This window comes from Furipterus horrens, unplaced genomic scaffold (assembly GCF_987537825.1).
Source record: "Furipterus horrens unplaced genomic scaffold, mFurHor1.1.pri manual_scaffold_2, whole genome shotgun sequence".
NCBI lineage: Eukaryota > Metazoa > Chordata > Mammalia > Chiroptera > Furipteridae > Furipterus > Furipterus horrens.
In genome coordinates, this window is record NW_028327172.1 from 97,266,152 (window position 1) to 97,275,538 (window position 9,387).

The window sequence follows — 9,387 nt, forward strand, 5'->3', positions numbered from 1 at the left end:
TGGAGTTAGCTCTAAAAAATTAAAACTGCAACTGCCTTATGATCCAGTAATTCCACTTCTGGGAGTATATTCAAAGAAACCTGAAACACTAATATGAAGGAATATATGCACTCCTCTGTTCATAGCAGCGTTATTTACAATAGCCAAGATTTGGAAAGAGTCCAAGTCTCCATCAGTAGTTCAGTGGGTAAAAAAGCTGTGGTACATTTACACAATGTAAAAAAGAAGGAAATCTTAACTTCCCCAAGAGCATTAGTAGACCTGGAGAGCTCTCCATTCTTCCTGGTCTGCAACCTTTTTGTGGCCTTCAACGTGGCACGGAGGATATTCACATCGTTCTGCCTCCTTCCAAGACTAGACTTGTATTTCATGCATGGTGTTTGTAAGGAAGGAGACAATTGCCGCTACTCGCACGACTTCTCTGAGTCTGTACGGCGTAGTGTGCAAGTATTTTCAGCGAGGGTACTGTGTTTACAGAAACCGCTGCAGATATGAACACAGCAAACCATTGAAACAGGAAGAAGCAACCGCTACAGATCTAACTGCAAAATCATCCCTTGCTGTTTTCTCAAGTCTCCCATCAGTAGTTGGACCAATTATTGAAATGAATACGGGTAAGGCTGAGTGAAGAAATTCAAACTTTGCAGCTGTAGGAGCAGGCTCAGAAGATTGGGTGAATGCCATTGAGTTTGTTCCCGGGCAGCCCTACTGTGGCCATATGGCCCCTTCTTGCACTGAAGCTCCCCTGAAGGGCTCAGTGACCAAGGAAGACTCAGAGAAGGAGCAGCCGCCGGCAGTGGATACAAAGCAGCAGCTCTGCCACTAGGCAGCCATTGGAGAGTGCCGCTATGGGGAGAACTGTGTGTATCTCCATGGCGACACCTGTGATCTCTGTGGGCTGCAGGTCCTCCACCCCGTGGATGCTGCCCAGAGGTCACAACACATAAAATCTTTCATTGAGTCCCATAAGAAGGACATGGAGCTCTCGTTCACCATCCAGCGCAGCAAGGACAAGGTGTGTGGGATCTGCATGGAGGTGGTCTTACGAGAGGGTCAACCCCAGGGAGTGCCGCTTTGGGATCCTCTCCAACTGCAACCACACCTACTTTCTCAAATGTATTTGCAAATGGAGGAGCGCTAAGCAATTTGAGAGCAAGATCATAAAGTCCTGCCCCGAATGCCGGATCACATCTAACTTTGTCATTCAAAGTGAGTACTGGGTGGAGGAGAAAGAAGAGAAGCAGAAACTCAGAGATACAAGGAGGCAATGAGACACGTGTTTTGGTGTTATGAACTCTGGCTAAAGGAGGAGAAGCGAAACCCTCATCCCACTGACCTTGACTTTCTTGCCATGGATCTCGAGGGAGCGCACGGTGAAGTCCACCCCGATCATGTTCTGCTGTGCCTCCATGTAGACCCGGGATTTGAAATGCTGCACCACACACATCTTCCCCACATTGGAGTCCCCAGTGAGGATAATCTTGAACAAATAGTTTAAGTTCTTGTCTGCTGCCCTGGCTGAGCTGGAGAATTACATGGCTCTTGCTACCTAGAAGGGAGATATGAAGAAAGAAGGAATTCAGCATTTCTTAAGTGAGCCCCTGCCAGGCGCTAGGCACCTATTCAAGGCACCTGGGGTCTAGGACAGGAAAAGACAGAAGGAGATCACTGCTTTCATAGCACTACCATCCTCATGGAAAAAGGACACTAATTACTGGTCAGGGACAAGGGAGCTGACCCCACAAGCTCACACCTGCCCCACGGATTGACAATACATTAGGGGTGCCCCCAGAATGAAGAGGTTCTACTGCCATTCTCTACTGGGCCCGCTACATAGTCAACACAGATGGAAATCCTAGTCATTGATATCAGTGCCCTGTGCTCCATTGAGTGCTCACACAGCAGGGGGATGGCAAAGGAAATGCCCACAGGAGTGTTCTCCCTGCCACTCCTCAGTAAGAGGACATGGCTCACTGTCATCCTATCTCCATTTCACATGGGGAGAAGGACTCCCAGCTACTGAGAGACTGAACATCCAGGCAACCAGCAACAAGGACTCACAAAACGTGGCAGAGAAGTCAGTTTAAGGAAGAGAGAGATGGTCTTTTTCTTCTGGTTGGCACCTAATTTTTCTTGACCAGGAAATTAGGATTTTGAGAATATTCAAAAAGGATACTGTTGTGAGATTGGAGCATGGGGCATACTTTAGCATAAGCTAGAAAATAAAGTTTCTGAATGACTGTTCCACACACACACAAAAAAAAGACCTGGAGAGTATTATGCTAAGAAGCCAGTCAGAGAAAGATAAGTATCATATTATTTCACTTATTCTGTGGATCCTAATGAACAGAATAAACTAATAAACAAAATAGAAACAGACTCATAGCTGTCAGAGGGAAGGGGGCTGGTTCAAAAAGGTGAAGAAATGGAGCAAAGAAAAAAAGTCCTCATAAACAGACAACAGTATGGTCATTACCAGAGGGAAATAGCACTGGAGGGAGGCATGAGAGGGTAAAGTAGGGATAAATACTGATGAAAAGAGACATGATCTGGGATTGTAGACACACAATAAAATATACAGATGATGTATTATGGAATTGTACACCTTAAACCCATATAATTTTATTAACCAATGTAACCCCAATAAGTTGAATTTAAAATTGTCTTCAAATTCATTTGCAAATGTATGCAAATAGAAAAGGGGCTAAATTATATTTACCATAGCATTGTTTTTAATAGTGAAAAATTTGAAACAATTTAAATCTAGCAAAGAATACATCTAATATTGACACCATCAGTCATAAAATGTGTTTATAAAATAGAACACTTCTGTAATATTAGGAGAAAATTAAAGATGACATATACAGCATGACCATTCTGTCAATTTCAGTCACTGTTACCAGATATTTTTAGTTACTCCTACACATTCATGGAGCATTTAGACACCTGTATTGCCACATTTCTCTCTACCCTAGTTCTACCCAACCTTCCTGGATGGCATGATTGTCCCAGTATAACATACCTCCACACATATAGTCTAAGGTTCTTTGATTTCTGGAATTTCAGTGACACTCCATCCTATTTAGCAATGTACTTCTGTGATCACTCTAGATCTTATCAACCAGAATTTATTTGTCTTCTAAGTTTTATGATATGGTAATCAATTTATTGACCAAAATCTCCTTTTATATTCTTGCTCCCCACACATCTATTCTTTAAGTTTATTTATACTCCAGGTCCCTGATCAGTTCATTTTACATGCTAATTCATTTTTTCTGTCTTCCCCTTTCTCTCTCCAAGCTTTCTGCTCCTAGTCCATCATTCCACAGCCTATGACACCAACATTACAGTTCTTTGTTCTATCTACTCCTGGGCTGCAAAGCCCCAGTGGAGAGATCTGCCCAGTCACATGGACATGTATTAAGTTGTGCTTTCCCACCTCCAATGAGATAGTACTGCCTGCTCATTTCAACATGTTCCTACTCCTAATTTTCTCAAGGAAAAAAAATACCTTACTTGGTCAATGCACTCCTTTTCCCTTCCTTTGTTGGCCTGTTGGAAGCCAGGTCTTTTCTCTATGCTTCCCAGATTATATTATCCCATTCCTTGAGGCTGATCCATCAATTGATTACTACCAACCATTGTAGCTTCAGCCATATTTTAAACTTCATGGCCATTCCACTTGTTATCCTTTACTTTTCAGAGTCAAGGTACCTAAAACAATGATCAACACTTTTCCCCAGTTTTTACCTACTTTTCCTTTCTTATCAAACTTTCAGGTATAACTTTTGCCCCCAAAACTGCTCTTCCCAAGATTACTAAGAAACCACCTTCTTGCTAAACTCAATGGGAAAATTTAAATATTTATTTTATTTACTATTATGTAGACATTGATATTCTTTTTTCAGTTGGTTGCTTTCAGCCTTTTGTTTTTGTTTCTTTTGGTGACAGCTTTCTTAAGATATAATTAACATAGCATACAATTCACACATTTAAAATGTATAATTCAATCTAAAAAGCAGCAACAAACACGAAGAGTCACAAAAATGGGGAGATAGCGAAACAACCCCCCATCAAAAGGAAAGGAGGGATCCCTAGAAAGAGTGCTAAATGAAATAGAGGAAAGCAAACTATCAGACAAGGAATTCAAAAGATGGATTATAAGGAAGCTCAATGAGATCAGCGAGCTGAAAGAAAACTACAAAGAACTCAAGGGAAACTACGAGGAACTTACTGAGAATTACACCAGCATGAAAAAGGACATAGACGCTATCAATAAGAGCCAGGAGGAAATGAAGAAAACAATTTCTGAATTGGAGAACACAGAGGAAGGAATTAAAAGCAGGCTAGATGAATTAAAAGGTTATATCAGAGAGCTGGAGGACAATGTAGAAAAAAATTCACAGACAGTACAACAAAATGAAAAAAGACTTAAAAGAATGAAGAAGTTTTCAGAGAACTGCAGGACAACATGAAACATAATAATATCCGTATTATAAGAATACCAGAAGGAGAACAAAAGGAGCAAGAAATAGAAAACTTGTTTGAAAAACTAATGACAGAAAACTTCCTTAACTTGATGAGAGAAAAAGTGATGCAAGTCCAGGAAGAACAGAGGGTCCCAATGAAGAGGAAACTCAACAGGCCCACTTCAAGACACATCATAATTAAAATGGCAACATTGAAAGACAAAGAGAGAATCCTAAAGGCAGCAAGAGAGAAACAACTAATAACATACAAGGGAGCTCCAATAAGGCTATCATCATATTTCTCAGCAGAAACACTACAAGTCAGAAGGGAATGAAAAAAAATATTCCCAGCAATGAAAAACAAAGGCCTACGACCAAGAATACTCTACCCAAAAAGGCTCTTATTCAAACTGGAAGGTGAAATAAGAAGTTTCCAACACAAAAGAAGGCTAAAAGAATACATCTCCACCAAACCGGCATTGCAAGAGATACTAAAGGGTCTGCTTTAAGAAGATGAAGAAACAGAGAGAGACCGAGAGGAACACAAGTACAAAGGGGGGAAATGACAATGAATAAGTACCTTTCGATAATAACCTTAAATATAAATGGATTAAATGCTCCAATCAAAAGGAATAGGGTAGCTGAACGGATTAGAAAGCATGACCCACATATATGCTGTCTACAAGAGACCCATCTTAGAACAGAAGATCTACACAGACTGAAAGTGAAGGGATGAAAAAAGTATTTCAAGAAAATGGACATGAAAAAAGCTGGGGTAGCAATACCTATATCAGACAAAACAGATTTCACAGCAAAGGCTATAAAAGGTGACAAAGAAGGACATTTCATAATACTTAAGGGAAAATCTATCAAGAAGATATAACCCTTGTAAACATATATGCACCCAACTTAGGACCACCCAAATATGTAAGGAAATTTTGAAAGACTTCAGGAAGGATATAGACAGCAACACACTCATAGTAGGGAACCTTAACACCCCATTGTCAACACTGGACAAATCTTCAAAGCAAAGAAAACCAAGGATATGGATGCATTGAACAACACTCTAGATCAAATGGATTAGTTGATATATACAAAACTTTTCTCCAAAAAGAAACAAAATATACATCCTTTTTAAGTGCACATAAAATATTTTCAAAGATAGACCACATGTTAGGACAGAAAAGAAGCCTCAACAAATTCAAGAAAATCCAAATTATATCAAACATCTTCTCAGAACACAACGCCCTGAGACTGAAAATCAACCTCAAGGAAAAAACTCAAAAACATTCAAACTCATGGAGAATGAATAACATGCTATTAAATAATGAATGGGTTAACAATGACATTAAGGAAGAAATCAAAAGTTTCTGGAAACAAATGATAATGAACACACAACAGGCCAAAACCTATGGGACACAGCCAAAGCAGTCCTGAGAGGAAAGTTCATAGCAATACGGGCCTACCTAAAAAGGATAGAAGAATCTCTAGTAAAAAATCTAACCCTACAGCTACAAGAAATATAAGAAAAATAATAAACAAAGCCCAGAGCAAGTAGAAGGAAGGAAATCATCAAGATCAGAGCAGAACTAAATGATATAGAGACTAAACAAATAATTCAAAATATCTATAGAACCAAGAACTGGTTCTTTGAAAAGATAAACAACATTGACAAGCCTTTAACCAGGTCGCTCAAGAATAAAAGAGAGAGGACTCAACAAATAAAATCAGAAATGAAAAAAAAGTTACAATCGATCCAACAGAAATACAAATGATTGTAAGAAATTATTATGATCTGTATCAGAAGATATTGACAACCTAAATGAAATGGATAAATTTCAGAAAAGATATAATCTTCCAAAGCTGAAACAAGAAGAAACAGAAAGCCTGAATAGAACACTAACTACTAGTGAAACTTAAGTAGTAATCAAAAAACTGCTGGCGCACAAAAGCCCTGGACCTGATTGTTTCTCAGGTGAATTTTACAAAACATTTAGGAAAGAACTAACTCGTATCCTCAGACTTTTGAAAAAAATTCAAGAAGAGATAGGATTCCCAAACTTTTTCTATGAAGTCAGTATTACTCTAACTCCAAAACCAGCTCAAGGCACAACAGACCAATATCGCTGATGAATACAGATGCAAGATCCTCAATAAAATATTGACAAACCAAATCCAGCAACACATTAGAAAGATCATAATCTACAATCAAGTGGGATTGACCTCAGGGATGCAAAGATGGTTTAATATTCACAAGTTAGTAAACGTAATACACCACATAAACAAAATGAAAGACAAAAACCACATGATCATATCAATATATGGTGAAAAAGAATTTGATAAAGTACAAGTCCCATTTATGATGAAAACACTCAGCATACCTCAACATAATAAAGGCCATATACAAGAAACCTGAAGCCAACATCATATTCAATGGGGAAAAGCAAAAAGCATTCCCTCTGAAGTCAGGAACAACACAAGGATGCCCACCTCTCCACTCCTATTCAACATAGTCTTGGAAGTTCTAGCCACAGCATCAGACAAGAAAGAGAAATAAAAGGCATCAAAATTGGAAAACAACAAGTAAAACTGTCATTATTTGCAGATGACATAATAGTGTACGTAGAAAACCCTATAGACTCCACGAAAAAAACTCGACCTAATAAGTGAATTTGGCAAAATAGCAGGGTGCAAAGTCAATATTCAGAAGTTGAAAGCATTTTTGTACACCAACAATAAAATATCAGAGACAGAAACTAGAAAAAAATCCCATTTACTATAGTAATAAGAAAAATAAAGTACCTGGGAATAAACTTAATCAAGGAGGTAAAAGACCTGTACTCAGAAAACTACAAAATACTGAGGAAAGAAATTAAGTAAGATACAAATAAATGAAAGCATATACCATGTTTATGGATGGGAAGAATCAAAATCATTAAAATGTCCATACTACCCAAAGCAATTTATAGATTCAATGCAATCCCAATTAAAACACCAATGACATGTTTCACAGACCTAGAACAAATACTTCAAAAATTTATATGAAACCAGAAAAAGACCCCGTATTGCCACAGTAATCTTGAGGAAGAAGAACACAGTAGGAGGAATCACAATACCTGATACCAAACTATGCTATAAGCCATGGTAATCAAAACAGTCTGGTACTGGCATAAGAACAGACATATAGATCAATGGAACAGAATAGAGAGCCCAGAAATAAACACAGGTCTATATGGTCAACTGATATTTGACAAAGGGGGAAGGAACATAAAATGGAGTAAAAAGAGCCTCTTTAACAAATACTGTTCGGAGAACTGGACAGGAACATGCAAAAAAATGAAACTAGACCACGAACTTACACAATACACCAGAATAAACTCAAGATGGATCACAGATTTAAATGTAAGCCATGACACTATAAAAGTCCTAGAGGAAAATATAGGCAGAAAAATTTCAGATGTCCCACGTAGCAATATTTTCACCGATATATTTCCTAAGGCAATGGAAATAAAAGAAAGAATAAACAAATGGGACTACATCAAACTAAAGAGATTCTGATCAGCAAAAGAAAACATCAGCAAGATGAAAAGGGAACCAACCATATGAGAAAATATATTTGCCAATGATATCTCAGACAAGGGATTGATCTCCAAAATATATGAAGAACTTATACGACTCAACGGCAAAAAGACAGGCAACCCAATTTAAAAATGGGCAAAGGACCCAAACAAACACTTCTCCAAAGAGGACATACAGAGGGTCCAAAGACGTATGAAAAGATGCTCAACATCACTAGCCATCAGAGAGATGCAAATAAAAACCACAATGAGATAGCACCTCACACCAGTTGCAATGGCCATCATCAACAATTTAACAAATAACAAGTCCTGGTGAGAATGATGAGAAAAGGGAACCCCAGTGCACTGTTGGTGGGAATGCAGACTGGTGCAGCCACTATGGAAAACAGTATGAAATTTCCTCAAAAAACTAAAAATGGAACTGCCTTTTGAACCAGTAATTCCATTGCTAGGATTATACCCCCAAAACCCTGACACACCAATTTAAAAGAACCTGTGCACCCCTATGTTCATAGCAGCACTATTTACAATAGCCAAGTGCTGGAAACAGTCCAACTGCCTATCTTAGATGAGTCGATCAAAAAACAGTGGTATATTTACACAATGGAGTACTATGTAGCAGAAAGAAAGAAGGGACTTCTACCATTTGCAACAACATGAATGGAACTAGAGAGAATTATGCTTAGTGAAATAAGGCAGGCAATTAAAGAAAAATGCCATAAGATATCATCTAATACAGGAGACCAATGAACAACACAAATAAACCTGCAAAATTGAACCAAATGACATAAGCCTATGATCTCGTTACCTGTGTGATTGTCTCCAAGTATAGGTCTCACTTAATCCTGTCTGCCTTGCTACCTCCTGAGACTCAACAGTGGCTGAACTAAGTGGCTGGGTTGGTGAAGTAGGGGGTGGTCTGTGGGCTTCACTTTAAATCTGTTTTCTCTTTTCTATCATGGTGGCTTGGACAGAAAGGGCTCAGAGGTCTGAGAGAAGGGAAACCTAAAATATTCCCCTCAACCCAAACTAAGTATAGTGGGCAAAAGGGTTTTGGACATGTGTGACGTGCCTTGCACACCTTCCTCCAAAGAATCCTTTTTTTTTTTTTTTTAACCTAAAGTGGGACATTGAAAAATTAATCCCTACCTTTTGTCATCTAGTGGTTATGAATTGAATGATACCTTTTAACCCTGTTGCCAAATCTGTTACCCCAAAATATAACAAGGATGCCAGCCTGTTAAACCAAGCCTGTCATTGTTCGGGGAGAGCCAAATGACCTGGAGTCTGCAAGATCATTTTCCATGTGGGAAGGCTACCCTCCCCTCTCCACCCCCACT

General features: G+C 38.8%; 1 pseudogene; it reads left to right on the forward strand.

Moving 5' to 3' along the window:
• Positions 1–369: 369 nt before the first annotated feature.
• On the forward strand, positions 370–1,498 carry LOC150019141 (E3 ubiquitin-protein ligase makorin-1 pseudogene; annotated as a pseudogene).
• Positions 1,499–9,387: the final 7,889 nt, after the last annotated feature.